The sequence below is a fragment of the Macaca mulatta genome, chromosome 7, assembly GCF_049350105.2.
Source record: "Macaca mulatta isolate MMU2019108-1 chromosome 7, T2T-MMU8v2.0, whole genome shotgun sequence".
Lineage (NCBI taxonomy): Eukaryota > Metazoa > Chordata > Mammalia > Primates > Cercopithecidae > Macaca > Macaca mulatta.
The window spans coordinates 136,591,316-136,605,440 of NC_133412.1; the positions used below are offsets into that span (position 1 = coordinate 136,591,316).

At 42.1% G+C, this 14,125-nt stretch overlaps 1 protein-coding gene and 1 long non-coding RNA gene across 10 annotated transcripts in view; one reads left to right on the top strand and one right to left on the bottom strand.

Moving 5' to 3' along the window:
* PPP2R5E (protein phosphatase 2 regulatory subunit B'epsilon) overlaps nt 1–14,125 on the bottom strand; it is a 169,967-nt gene that overhangs the window by 125,643 nt on the left and 30,199 nt on the right. Inside the window, exon 1 of one of the 9 annotated variants that reach the window (XM_077938162.1) lies at nt 10,880–10,948. The gene's annotated coding sequence lies outside the window, so the exon portion shown is untranslated. 9 annotated transcript variants of the gene reach the window in all.
* LOC144330279 (uncharacterized) lies at nt 730–8,036 on the top strand. The gene is made up of 2 exons (XR_013396309.1): nt 730–3,132; nt 6,940–8,036. It is a non-coding gene; the product is annotated as an uncharacterized LOC144330279 (long non-coding RNA).

Genomic DNA, 14,125 nt, shown 5'->3' on the forward strand with positions numbered 1-14,125 from the left:
GTAATCCCAGCTACTCAGGAGGCTGAGGCAGGAGAACTGCTTGAACCTGGGAGGCAGAGGTTGCAGTGAGCTAAGACTGCACCAATGCACTCCAACCTGGGCAACAGAGGGAGACTCCATCTCAAAAAAATAAATTAAAAATTAAAAAAAAAACCACACATGAAACTGCTCAAGGTTTTTGCAGAAAGTGGAAAGATAGATCAATGATGGATGCAAGATGTCATACAACATCCTCCTCTAATGGCCAGAAACATACTCATGTTAGTGGCATCACCAGGCATCACACTTCTCTACTGTCCAATATTTCTATTATGAATATCAATAAATCTCATTTTCTTATTCAGTTAGAATATAATACATTTGGCATGTGGTGAACTTCTGACAATAACTGAATTTAGTTCCTACAGCTTATGTCTTATTTTGAGCATGATGTCAATTCAGTCAACAAAACTAACCATCTTATCAGAAATGAACTTAGTATCTCTTCTTTATAATTTAGAGAGCTTTTTCAGGTAGTATCAACCAAGTGAGGGATTTTTTAAATGTTTGTTGTTTTTTTCTTGAGACTCAATGTCCTAAAGACAAACAGTGTGGTTTTTATTCAGTGAAAAAGCAAAGGTTGCTTACATTCTCTAAGTTCTACTTACAGAAGAAACTATGTAATATATGCACACTTTTAAACAAATGTATACTATCAGGTTGACCTCTCTGTCCATTTCACTAACTTCTTGACATCCTTTTCTTTTCTTTTTTTTTTTTTTCTTTTTCAGTCTACATCATGCTTTGCTTGACATGGTTTTAGAAAAGGATGTTTTTCCAGCTGTGTGTATATGAACCTTTGGAAAGTTTTCAAGTGTCTTGGATCTTTATTAATATCACTAAAGAAAACACAATAACAAAACATTTTTATGAATTCAGGAAGTACTTTTAAATAAATCTTTTCTTTTTTTTCCAGACAGGTCTCACTCTGTCACCCAGGCTGGAGTGAGATGGTACAAACATGGTTTACTGCAGCCTTGACTTCCCCCAACCTTAAGTAATCCTCCCACCTTGGCCTAACAAAGTGCTAGGATCACAGGCAGGAACCAGTGATCCAGTCTTAAATAAATCTTCATTAGTCACAAATCCCTATATACATCTGAAAAACACCAGTACAAATCGGTCTGCAGACAGGGGTTCATTTGGATAATTAAATCCCTTATAACAACTTCATATACCTCTCCAGCATTCGTGGCCCAAAATTAGAAACCACTGGCAGAGACTATGAAATATAAAACTGCCTAGTTACAAGCAGAATGGCTCTTTAAAGTAAATATTAGGAATCGTAAGTGAAAATTTATTGTGTGTCAGGTACCAATGTTTTCCCCCTATAAAACTGTATTTCCAAATTTAAAATCAAAATTAGTCATGAAAATCATTTATATGTGCACATTTACTTCATCACAGGCATTTTTTAAGAAATGCAGCTACTCATAAAAAGGCCCCAGGACACACTGGAACACAGAATGTGCCAGCTTCCATTTTCACCACCAAAGAGAGAAGGTTGGTTTTCGTTTGAGCTCCACTACCCAGTCAGAGTATCTGTATCTAAAACCTTAATACAATTTTGAACGTATCACAGGTCAGAGCTGCCTAAAAGAGAGACAAATATATATGATAGCAGAAATGTAAAAATACAAATCATAAAATAGCCACCTCACTGTGAAACTAGAAGGGTTATGGCAGTAATAAGGATGAGAAAAAGAGCAGCAAAAACACAAATGTAGAGATTTCTCTAAATTAATCAATATTTGGTAGTATCTTCTTATTATGAGAAATAAGGTTGGGTGCAGTGGCTCACATCTGTAATCCCAGAACTTTGGGAGGCCGAGGTGGATCACCTGAAGTCAGGAGTTCAAGACCAGCCTGGCCAACATGGCAAAACTCGTCTCTACTAAAAATGCAAAAATTAGCCAGGCGTGGTGGTGCATGCCTGTAATCACAGCTACTTGGGAGGCTGAGGAAGCAGAATCACTTGGACCCAGGAGAAGGAGGCTGTAGTGAGCTGAGATTGCACCACTGCACTCCAGCCTGGAAGACAGGCCAGGACTCTATCTCAGAAAAAAAAAGAAAGAAAGAAACCATGGAATGTTTGCTCTGGATAAGCCCCAAGAGACCATCTATTCTAGTGCAATTGTCTCATGTTACAGATGAGGAAACTGGCCCAAAGAACTTAAGTGGCTTGCTTCGGGTCATTCAGCTGACTGGTAACAAGTCCTGATCCCAGACCTTCTGGCTCCTAGCCCAATATCTCCAGTTTTTTTGTCTGGTGTTTCACAATCCCTCTGCCACATCCTAATCTGGATTTGACTCATTATTTATGTTGAAAATTATTTTGACAATGTATAACTATTGTAAACGGATATTTCTCAAGCTTCATTTAACTATCCTGCAGATCACTCAAATTAAACCTCAGCAGTTTTCCCATCTATAGAGGGGGTGGGGATAGGTATGTTTTGGGCACTATGAATTTCTCTTATCTCCTCTTTGATCTTGAAAGTCTATGAGAAATAAATGTGTTTTTAAAAAATTAGTTTCAAAAGCAACTCTTCTTGAAAGAAATTCACTTTAATGAAAGTAAAACTTGGGTTTTCAGAAACCAATGCCCTAGATTTATTTTGACTTTAACTAAATCAGATGGGTACATCACCTCTCATTCAAATAAATACACTAAGGTGCCAAATGAAGATGCATACTTACAATGCCAAATGCTGCAGTTCTTTTTACCAACTAAGTCTTTGTGACAGGAAATAGTTCACATTGACTAAATTCTAAACTCAGGATTTAGGACAAAATACTAAAACTGATATGAATAATTGTTACATACTTGTATGGTTAACTGGTAATGACACAGAAAAAATAAATACCAATATGGAAGACTATAAATGAACCAATTAAAAATATGACAGATCCCTGGGTGGGCACAGCAGGCTTTGGAAGGCCACGGCAGGCGGATCTCTTGAGGCCAAGAGTTTGAGACAATAGAGCGACATAGATAGGCAATATAGCAAGACTGCCATCTCCACAAGAAAATTTTTAAAATTAGCCTGGCATGGTGGTGCATCTGTGGTCCCACCTACTCAGGAGGCTGAGGTGGGAGGATCTCTTGAGCCTGGGACTTTAAGGTGGCAGCAAGCTATGACTGCACCACTATACAATCAGCCTGGGTGACAGAGTGAGACTCCATCTCTTAAAAAAAAAAAAAAGAAGGCCGGGCGCGGTGGCTCAAGCCTGTAATCCCAGCACTTTGGGAGGCCGAGACGGGCGGATCACGAGGTCAGGAGATCGAGACCATCCTGGCTAACACCGTGAAACCCCGTCTCTACTAAAAATACAAAAAACTAGCCGGGCGAGGTGGTGGGCGCCTGTAGTCCCAGCTACTCCGGAGGCTGAGGCAGGAGAATGGCGTAAACCCGGGAGGCGGAGCTTGCAGTGAGCTGAGATCCGGCCACTGCACTCCAGCCCGGGCTACAGAGCAAGACTCCGTCTCAAAAAAAAAAAAAAAAGAAAAAAAAAGAAAAGAAAAACTATGACATCCTAGTGTAACAGCAGCTAAAATTTATACAGTACAAATTGGAGCCAACTGCTTTCCACATGTTAACTCATTTAATCCTTACAACCCTACATCTACATACTATTATTATCTCCCACTTTACAAATCAGGGAACCAAGGCAGAGACAAATTAAATGACAAGGCCACAGTCAGACACTTGTAAGAGGGAGAGCCAGGACCTGCACAGAAAATGTTAATAAGATATAATGATGGTGGAAATTTTACATGAAATGTCCAGAATAGGCAAATCCAGAGATACATAAAGTAGATTAGTGGTTGCCTGCAGCTGGGGAGAAAAGGTAGCGAGAGGAATGAGGAGTGACTGCTAATGGGTACAGAATTTCATTCTGAGGTGATAAAAATGTTCTAAATATAGAGATGGTTATACAACTCTGTGAATATACTAAAAACTAATGAATTGCACACTTTTGAAGAGTGAACTGTATAGTACATAATTACATCTCAATAAAGCTGTTAAAAAATATGGTGGTGAGATAGTCAAAACGGAACCATACTCAGCAATAAAAAACAATGGAAAAGATAGTTAGTTGCCAGTATTAGGGGAAGCAGTCTGAGTCTCTATTTTTGCTACTTTAGGTCTAAAATTATTTCCGAATAAAAATTGGGGTTTTTTGTTAATTTTTATATTTTTGAGACAGGGTCTCATTCTGTCGGCCTGGCTGGAGTGCAGTGGCGAGATCTCAGCTCACTGCAGCCTCCACCTCCTGGGTTCAAGCAATTCTTCCACCTCAGCCTCCCGAGTAGCTGGGATTATAGGCGCACGCCACCATGCCCAGCTAATTTTTGTAATTTTAGTTGAGACGGGGTTTCACTATGTTGGCCAGGCTTGTCTCAAATTTCGGGCCTCAAGTGATCCACCTGCCCCGGTCTCCCAAAGTGCTGGGATTACAGATGTGAGCCACCACACCCAGCTGGAAGTTGTTTTTTTTAAATGGAACCATCAACACAGCATGAAGCAGACGGCACCAGATTTAGAGGCAGGAGGTGCTGCCCTCCTCCTGACACCCATAACTTCCCTTCTCGAAGTTCTGAGGGTGACAAGACTCATCCTGCTCAACATCTCACTTGCCATGGGGACCCCACAGAAGGTGGCATGATGAAAACACTCCCACTTGGCAGGACACAGTGGCGCACGCATGTAATCCCAGCACTTTAGGAGGCCGAGGCAGGCAGATCATGAGGTCAGGAGTTTGAACCAGCCTGGTCAACATGGTGAAACCCCATCTGTATTAAAAATACAAAAATTAGCCGGGCATGGTGGCATGCGCCTGTAATCCCAGCTACTCAGGAGACTGAGGCAGGAGAATTGCTTGAACCCGGGAGGCAGAGGCTGCAGTGAGCTGAGATCATGCCACTGCACTCAAGACTAGGTGACAGAGAAAGATTCCATCTCAAAAAAAAAAAAAAGAAAAAGAAAATACTCCCACCACAATACTCAAATGCCATCTATAGGAAGGATAAATATTACCACGTTGAAATTTTATAAAATTTTATAAAAGCAAAATTATCAGTAGAAAACTATCAGAAAAAGGTGTCTGAAAGCTCATGAAATATAGTAATTCAATAGTTAGGCCGGGTGCAATGGCTTACGCTTGTAATCCCAGCACTTTGCGAGGTCAAGGCGGGAAAACCACTTGGGCAATATGGTGAAACCCTGTCTCTACAAAAAATACAAAAACTAGCCAGGTATGGTGGCACACGCCTGTAGTCCCAGCGACTCAGGAAGCTGAGGCGGAAAGACTGCTTGAGCCTAAGAGGCAGTGGTTGCAGTGAGCCAAGATTACAAGACCGCACTCCAGCCAGGGAGACTGAGCAAGTCTCTGTATCCAAATATATACATATGTATACAGTAAAGAGCTAATTCTTAGTGAGCACTCTCTATGTGCTACACTGCTCTCCACCCTACTCATCTATTGGGTCACTTAATTCTCGCAATAACACTATAAAATAAGTACTATTGTCACTAGCCCCACTTTACAGAAGCAGCAACTGAGGCTCTTGTCAAAGGGTACATGCTGAGCAGGGGTCTAAACTTAAGCAACATGGCCCCAGAGTCCATGATCTTAATGCACTTTGGATACTGCCCCTAAATCAAAAATTATGTGCTTTTCTTTAGAGCTGCCATTCACCATTCATTCAACTCATTAACCTAGGCCCTGCACAAGGTAAATGAAGAGACAATCTTTGGCCCTCAGGGAGCTTACATTGTACTGGGAAACCAGGCAAGTAAACCTCAAAAGCCTCTGTGAGAAGAGTGCTGTAAGAGTGCTGGGGACAGGACACCTCCCTGAAGCCAGCGAAGTCACAGGAGGCTACCTTCCTGCAGGTGACCATGTCAGATCAATAAGAGTTCACCAAGAAGAAAAGAAGGACAAAGAGAGCTAGGATAATCAAAAAGAGATCACCCATAAAGTGAAGAGGCAGCAGAGAGAAATCCAGGAGACAGAAAAATGAATTTAATAAACAGGAAAAGAGATACCTTCTCCACTTAAATAGAAGGAAAAATGAAGTTCAAGACAATTCATGCCTGCTGGCCATCATAAAGGTGGTAGTAGTTCATGGTGGGCCATGTGGAGAAGTCAGGAATTAAACAGGGCGGGACCTTAAGACTTTATCCATCAAATTAATATTTTGTGTTTGGGCTTACTTTTATCTTACAGTAAGCCTAACTGTGACTCAAAGGGGTTAAGAAGGTCTTGCTAAGGGTAACGTACAGGTAGAAAGCCGCAAATCTCCAAGACCTGTTCTCTTCTACTATACCATACTCCTTCTGTGAACTAGTGTCACTGTGTAATGGCACTAGTCAGCAGTTACATGGATTCTAGTCTGCCTGGAAAATGGGACGGATGAAAACGCAACTGGAGAAATGTACACGTTATGTTGTGCATCATTCTCCAAAATGCAGAGAAGCTGAACATGAACACTCTCCTTCCTCAAACTATAAGCAAAACTATTCTGGCTCAGTTTTCAAAACTTTTTAAAAAGCAAATTAACAAACAAACCAACAAAAAAACACCCACACCTCAGTGGTTCTCAAAAAGGATACACAGTTTATTAAAGTAGAAGCACATACTCCCTAATACACTAGAAGACCGCTTTATATTCAAAAGCTTTGTCTTGTGGGTCAACCAGGCACTGATAGGCCGGGCGCAGTGGCTCAAGCCTGTAATCCCAGCACTTTGGGAGGCCGAGACGGGCGGATCACGAGGTCAGGAGATCGAGACCATCCTGGCAAGCACAGTGAAACCCCGTCTCTACTAAAAATACAAAAAACTAGCCGGGCGAGGTGGCGGGCGCCTGTAGTCCCAGCTACTCGGGAGGCTGAGGCAGGAGAATGGCGTAAACCTGGGAGGCGGAGCTTGCAGTGAGCTGAGATCCGGCCACTGCATCCAGCCCGGGCGACACAGCGAGACTCCGTCTCAAAAAAAAAAAAAAAAAAAAACAAAACAACCAGGCACTGATCTGACTAAGAGATGTACTACTAATTAGATAAGTCAATTACTCAATTTGACTTGATAAAAAGGCATCATCATAAATTACCACAGTGATGACTTATTAAATTTTTATCAGACTAATTACTACATTGGGATAGGCTAGAAGTAGTCCTCCAAAAAAAATTGTTTTGGTCTAGTAAGACCATGAGCCCATACAAATACAGCTGCCGCCACCACTACCCCTACAAAAAAGCTTGAAGAATACACACCAAAATGTTTGAAGTGATAATCATCTGTTCATCTGTATTTTCTACAAAAATACATGCATGACTCTGGTAACTTTAAACAGGTTTTTGTTTTTTGTTTTTAAGAACACCAAAAACCACATTGGAGGGTGGGAGGGATGGCAGGGCAAGATTCAGAAAAACTTAGCTCAAGGCTTCTAACTAGAATCTTTACATCAAAATCTTTAGCAACATTATATTCTACAAGATGATATTCAATGAACAGTACCTTAATGGTTCTTAAAACATTACTTGTCGCATACTTAGAAAACTATAACAGAAATGAAGCTCAGGTAGAAAATGAGCTCTAAAAATTAAAAAAAAATTCAACAAATTTCAGATTCTGTGGCCGAATCCTAAATCATTTCCATTAGTGCAGTCCTAGTCTTCCAAATAAGACAAAAGAATACCACCATATTTTTCTACTATATGAAATTGATTTTTTTTTTTTGAGAGTCTTGAACTGTCGCCCAGGCTAGAGTACAGCAGCGGGATCTTGGTTCACTGAAACCTCACATCCCGGGTTCAAGTGATTCTCCCGCCTTAGCCTCCCAAGTAGCTGGGAGAGGCGCCCGCCACCGCATGTGGCTAATTTTTGTATTTTTAGTAGAGACGGGGTTTCATCATCTTGGCCAGGCTGGTCTCAAACTCCTGACCTCAGGCGATCCACCTGTCTCAGCCTCCCAAAGCGCTGGGATTACAGGCGTGAGCTACCGTGCCTGGCAGACTAAAAAGATTAAAAGAAGCCAGGCACAGTGGCTCACACCTGTAATCCCAGCACTTTGGGAAGCCGGCCAAGGCAGGTGGATCACTTGAGCCAAGGAACTAGAGACCAGACTGGGCAACATGGACAGATGCCACCTCTACAAAAAATTAAAAAGTTAGCCAGGCCTGGTGGCGCACATCTGTACTCCCATCTACTTGGGAGGCTGAAGTGGAAGGATCACCTGAGCCCGGAGGTAGAGGTTGCAGTGAGCCGAGATGGCGCCACTGCACTCCAGCCTGGGTGACAGAGTGAGATCTTGTCTTAAATTAGGAAAAAAAAAAAAAAAAAAAAAGGAAGAAGAAGAAGAAGAAGGAGAGAAGGAGGAGGAGGAGAAAGAGAAGGAGAAGAAGGAGGACAGAGGAAGACGAAGAAAGAGAGAGAAAGGGAAGGGAAGGCAAGGGAAGAAGGAGGAGGAGGAGGAGGAGAAGGAGGAGAAGCCTAAATATAAAGTTACTGGATGCTATGAAAAATATAAAATCTAAGATTATTCCTACTTTCAAGGCACTTGAAATCTTAAGAGAAATAAACTATTTTTTACATAGAAAGACAGAGAAGCCAGGTGTAGTGGCACACACAGCTACTTATGAGGCTAAAGCGGGAGGATCCCTTGAGCCCAGGAGTTCAAGACCAGCCTGGGCAACATAGCAAGAAACCTCATCTCAAAAACAAAAATACAAAGACAGAGGAACAGCACATTAATACTATGCACTGCACACCCTCTGAAGTTGTACATGGGAACCTTGAAAGATAACCAGTAAAGCAATGCAATATACAGGAATGGTCCAGTGAGCAATACAGACCATAAATAAAAAATTACATAATACCTACAAGAGCCAAACAGGGAAAGTTAGCCTTTTTTTTTTTTTTTTAACTACTGTATGTACAGAGGGGTTTTGGGAAAGGCATCATCAGAGTGAGCTAGACTAGACAGAAAGCTTCTTGGGAAGGTCTCCTCTTGAGCTGAGCCCTAAGGAGACAGAAGATTAATTTCCATCTTGGGAGGAATGAATAAAGCAAAGGCACTGAGGTCATTGAAGAATGCAGGGTGTGAGGTGACAGGCAGGAACAGGCCACTATGTAGAGGTTAGAAACTAACACTATGACACTTCCAAAGCAATATCCAGTCTGCTCAAAAAGCATTTGAACCATCTGTACTGCACATCCCCAGGTAAAAGATAGCAAATCAACAACTCCAACCAATTTCTCAGGTGATTCCTATACATACTGAAGTCTGAAAACAACTGTTCCAGAGCAAGGAGGTAACATAAGGCAAGCAGTAAAGACAAAAACACCACATTTATATCACATGTTAACACTGCAAGGAAAACAATTGTTTTAGATGTTCTGTTTCAATACTCCCTAGTATTATCCTTCCCCAAAAGCACTTTCATTTCTTATATAGTTTAATGAATTTCACATCTGAAAATCATTAATAATCTGTCTTCTCTTAGATATACTGAAACTACCAGAATTGCATGAGGGCCTTGAAAGTCCTTATTTAAGAGGTTCGGATGTCAGGATGTGAGGAAAACCATTTGGAAAAATCCCAATCAGTATGCCTCTCTGCCCCCCAATATGCTTCACTAAGAAGGGCAGAGTCCTGGTTTTAAAAGCAAAGCAAAGCAAAGCAAAACATGGCCTCAAGTGATCCAACCACCTCAGCCTCCCAAAGTGCTGAGGTTACAGGTGTGAGCCAAGGCGCCCAGCCTGGGACAAGAGTATTAAATGCACCTTACTTCCTGTCCCAGGCCACTGCTGCAGTGGGCACAAGGAAGAATCTCAGCAGCTTGGGTAAGTAGTGAGCACTAAAGGACCATCAGTGGGCCTTCAAAAAGCCACAAGTTGCCTTACAGAAAGGATTTGGGGCCTCAGAGGCCTAGAAGAAGCAATGAGGGAATACCAACTGCCTACCTGCTATGAGTACGAGGCCCCTTCTAAAGACCTCTCTCTTTCCTGGCATCCAACTACCCTAACTGTTAATTACCTTGCTCCTGGATTAATCTCAGAAGGGCAGTGTGGGTTTCTTTTAGAAGCCATAAGATAAACATGGCACTTCTCCCTCGGTGCGATTAACTTTACTAAAAACACCAATGTTTAGAATGAAAAGAAACAAATATGAAATGCAAAAATCTCTGAATTTTTAAAAATAAAAAAACTAAAAAATAAATAAACAAGACTTCAAAAAAACTGCAGCAAGTTTGAGACGGAGTTGCGCTCTGTTGCCCAGGCAGGAGTCCTTGCAGCAGCGCGATCTCAGCTCACTGCAAGCTCCGCCTCGCGGGTTCACGCCATTCTCCTGCCTCAGCCTCCCGAGTAGCTGGGACTACAGGCGACAGCTACCACGCCCGGCTAATTTTTTGTATTTTTTAGTAGAGATGGGTTTTCACCGTGTTAGCCAGGATGGTCTCCATCTCCTGACCTCGTGATCCGCCCACCTCGGCCTCCCAAAGGTGCTGGGATTACAGGCGCAAGCCACCGCGCAGGTCCCAGCAAGGGTAACTCTCTTATGCCTAGGGGCACTTGATTAGATAAGTTTGAGAAGCCTGACCCTAGGAATCTAACATAAACCCACAGAAAGAACTCTTTTCTTCTGGAGCCTCAGTTTGCGTGATTCCTCTTCGTAGAGATCTAGCCTGAGTGGCACCTAATGCCTTTGGGATCCAACCTAATAGCCTGATCCAAGCCCATAAATCCTCACTCCACCCTCCTTCCCACCCCTACACACACTTCTACACATACCAGTGTTATCTTCCAACCCCTGCAGCTCTCAGGCCCCCATTACCAGGTGTATGCTCTTCCCTCCTTGCACACCTCACACACCTCTTTGGAGCCACTGTGCACACAAATGCTTTCCTCTCTAGACCACTCCGCTCACTTGTTTACCCCAATGCTATGGCAACCCCCTCCCTCTGTCACTCTTTGTTCTGTCACTCTCACAAAACAACTGCATATATTCACTAGTTTCATAGGGACCACAATGGCACATAAAACTGTGTCCTGGGTGCCCATTTAAGCCCTTCTGGTATCATTTTCCTGAATTCTTAAGAAAATAGGCCTTCTATATATATTAGCTAACATTTCCTGAGCATCTACAATAAGCCTTTCCCACATATGACTGCATTGAATCCTTACAACTCTAAAGTATGAGCCCTCTCATTATCCCCCTTTTTACCACCAAGGAAACTGAGGCATAGAGAGGTTAAATAACTTATCTAAGATCACTCCAATAGTAAACGGCAAAACTGGACTGAAGTCCTAGCTTGTCTTCCCCAAAAGGGGATGTTCTTAACCCTTCCTCTCATAAGAAGCCAGAGTCCAGAAGAGCCCCACAATCCCGACTGTCATTATCAGCACCCTCGTTCCACTAAATATTTAAAGCTCTTGCTTTGCTTTCCAGCTTTCTAATTCAACCAGCTTTGGGGCAGCGAAACATAAATGTCCACTTCTGGAATGGGAGACATCTCCAGTGAGAGTTACCTTAATGTCCAGAAGAAGCCAGGCAGGGAAATCACATGTCTCAGCTTTTCCACTGCAAAATTTCTATTTTACACTTGAAGAATGTGATTCTAATCAAGTACAAGTTAATCTGCACCTGAACATCTTCAGGTCCATTAATATAAAAATCAGTAACTTTTTTAAATCAAAGGTTTCAACAAATTAGATTTATCTAGTTCTTTAGCCTTCAAAGTCTGAGTCAAATAACTCTTCCACAGACTTTGCTGCTTAAAATCCTTCACTTCTTCTCTAGGCCTGTGTAGACTGCAAATATTTCCATTACAGTTGCTTATGGGACTCATATCCCAGTTGTATCTTAGTCTATGACATGCGCTATAATTTTAAAATCATATAATTAACATAATTACCTTTATTTTAAAATATTCCTTTTTTTTTTTTTTTTTTTTTTTTTTTTAAAACAGGGTCTTGCTCTATCACCCAAGCTGGTGTGCAGTGGCACGATCTCAGCTTACTGCAATTTCTGCCTCCAGGTTCAAGCGATTCTCGTGCCTTAGCCTCCCGAGTAGCTGGGATTACAGATGCACACCACCACACCCAGCTAATTTTTGTGTTTTTAGTAGAGACAGGGTTTTGCCATGTTGGCCAGGCTGGTTTTGAACTCCTGACCTCAAGTGATCCACCCGCCTCGGCCTCCCAAAGTGCTGGGATTACAGGCCACGTGAGTCACTATGCCAGGCCTATTTTTAAATATTCTGTGCATCAGATATTTCACTAAACCAGGCTGCCCTTCCTCCTACTCATTCCCATCTCATCTCATTATTCCAAATGTTAGAGGTTTGACTATATGTTTGTTACAAGCACACACCTGCAAATGGAGTCAATGCCTGTGGACTAACAGAATCCATATTCAAAGCCTGAGAATCAGCTATGGGAAAGCCATCTGAGAGACAAACTATACTTGAAGGACAGCAACTCTATCCCTGAGTTAGCTAACACTCAGTGGAAGTCTGGCCCACTGGGACCTGAGCAATTTGGTACATAGATCTGAGTATAAAAAGGTTTGGGAGCTTGCAGAAATTTCAAGAATACACAAAGAAGGCATCAACACCACTACCTGAGCATCCATGCCTAAGTAAAAAGTGTTTGCTCCATGTGCCACCCTCTTCAAAAAAACATACATATGAATATTCATACACTTATGTAAACCATAAGCATCCAATGATTATATATTTAAATCCATGAAGATGGGTATTTATAAAGAAAAATGACCACAAAGTCATCAAATTAAAATTGTGTTGGCAAAAGGGGATAGGATGAACCTTTCCTTAAATATCACGATACTGGTCCAACTGAGCATCAAAGAATGGGAGGAAATCAGCTGCCTCTAGCCCAGCAACAATGGGACACAGACCTCACCTCACTTCTAGGGATGAGCCAACACTAAGACCAGGTGATGAATGTCACTGGACAGTGATTCTGCTGAGGCTTAAGTGGCATATACTCTGCACTAGGCACTGTTCTAGGTACTGGGGATAAACAGCAAACAAAATACTCAAGGTCACTGCCTCATGGAGCGCACAGTCTAACTGGAGGGGATAGAAAATAAACAATTGTCAGGTGGTGGTAAGTCTAAGGAGTAAAATACAGCAAGCCAGAGACTGGTAAGCAAGAATGTTATTTTATGCAGTGTATCATTGACCACCTCTCTGAGAAAGTGACATATAAACAGAGACCTTAAAGAAGTAAAGGAAGGAGACATGCTGAGTATCTGGTAGAGAAAACCACAAATGCAAAGCCCTACGGCCTGTTAGTGTGTTTGAGAAACAGCAAGGAGGGAGTGTGGCTAAGAGCAGTGAGTTAAGATGAGGTCGAAGAAAGAGCCACATCATGTAAAGTTCTGTAGCCTCAGAAGGTAATTTAAATTTTATTCTGAATGAAATGAGAAGCCAGTGGAAGGTTTTGAACAGAGGAGTGACATAATCTGACTTCTATTTTTAAAAGCTTGCTCTGGCTGCTGTGTAGAACACAGGGGAAAAGATGGAAGCAGCAGGGAACCTGTTGGGAGGCAAAAGATGATAGTGGTTTGGACTACGAGGTAGCAAAGGAGGCAGAGAAGATAGTGAGAAGTGGTTGGATTCTAGACATATTTCAAAATAAAGACAATATCCGTTGAACCAAGGTGGGAAGTCCCAAGTACATTTATGGCAGATGGTAGAAATGGCCACAAATTCTTTCCCTCCTTGTGTTCATGCCACTGCAGTATAATTTTAGAGCTCCTCCCACAAAGTGGTAGAGTCTTTCTCCATCCTTGGAATTTCAGCTGGCCTTGTAACTCACTTTGGCCAATGGGACAATAGCAAACATGATGCAAACAGAGATTTGAAAAGTTCTTAAGCATTTGCATTTGCATTTGCCCTCTCTTACTGCTTTAGAGAAACCCATAAGCCACCATGTGGACAAGCCCAGGCTAACCTGCTGGATGATGAAACTCACAAAGCCCAGGTATCCCTGTAGCACTAGCCAACCATCAGATATGTGAGTGAGAATATCCATCTAACGGCATGTTCATGAG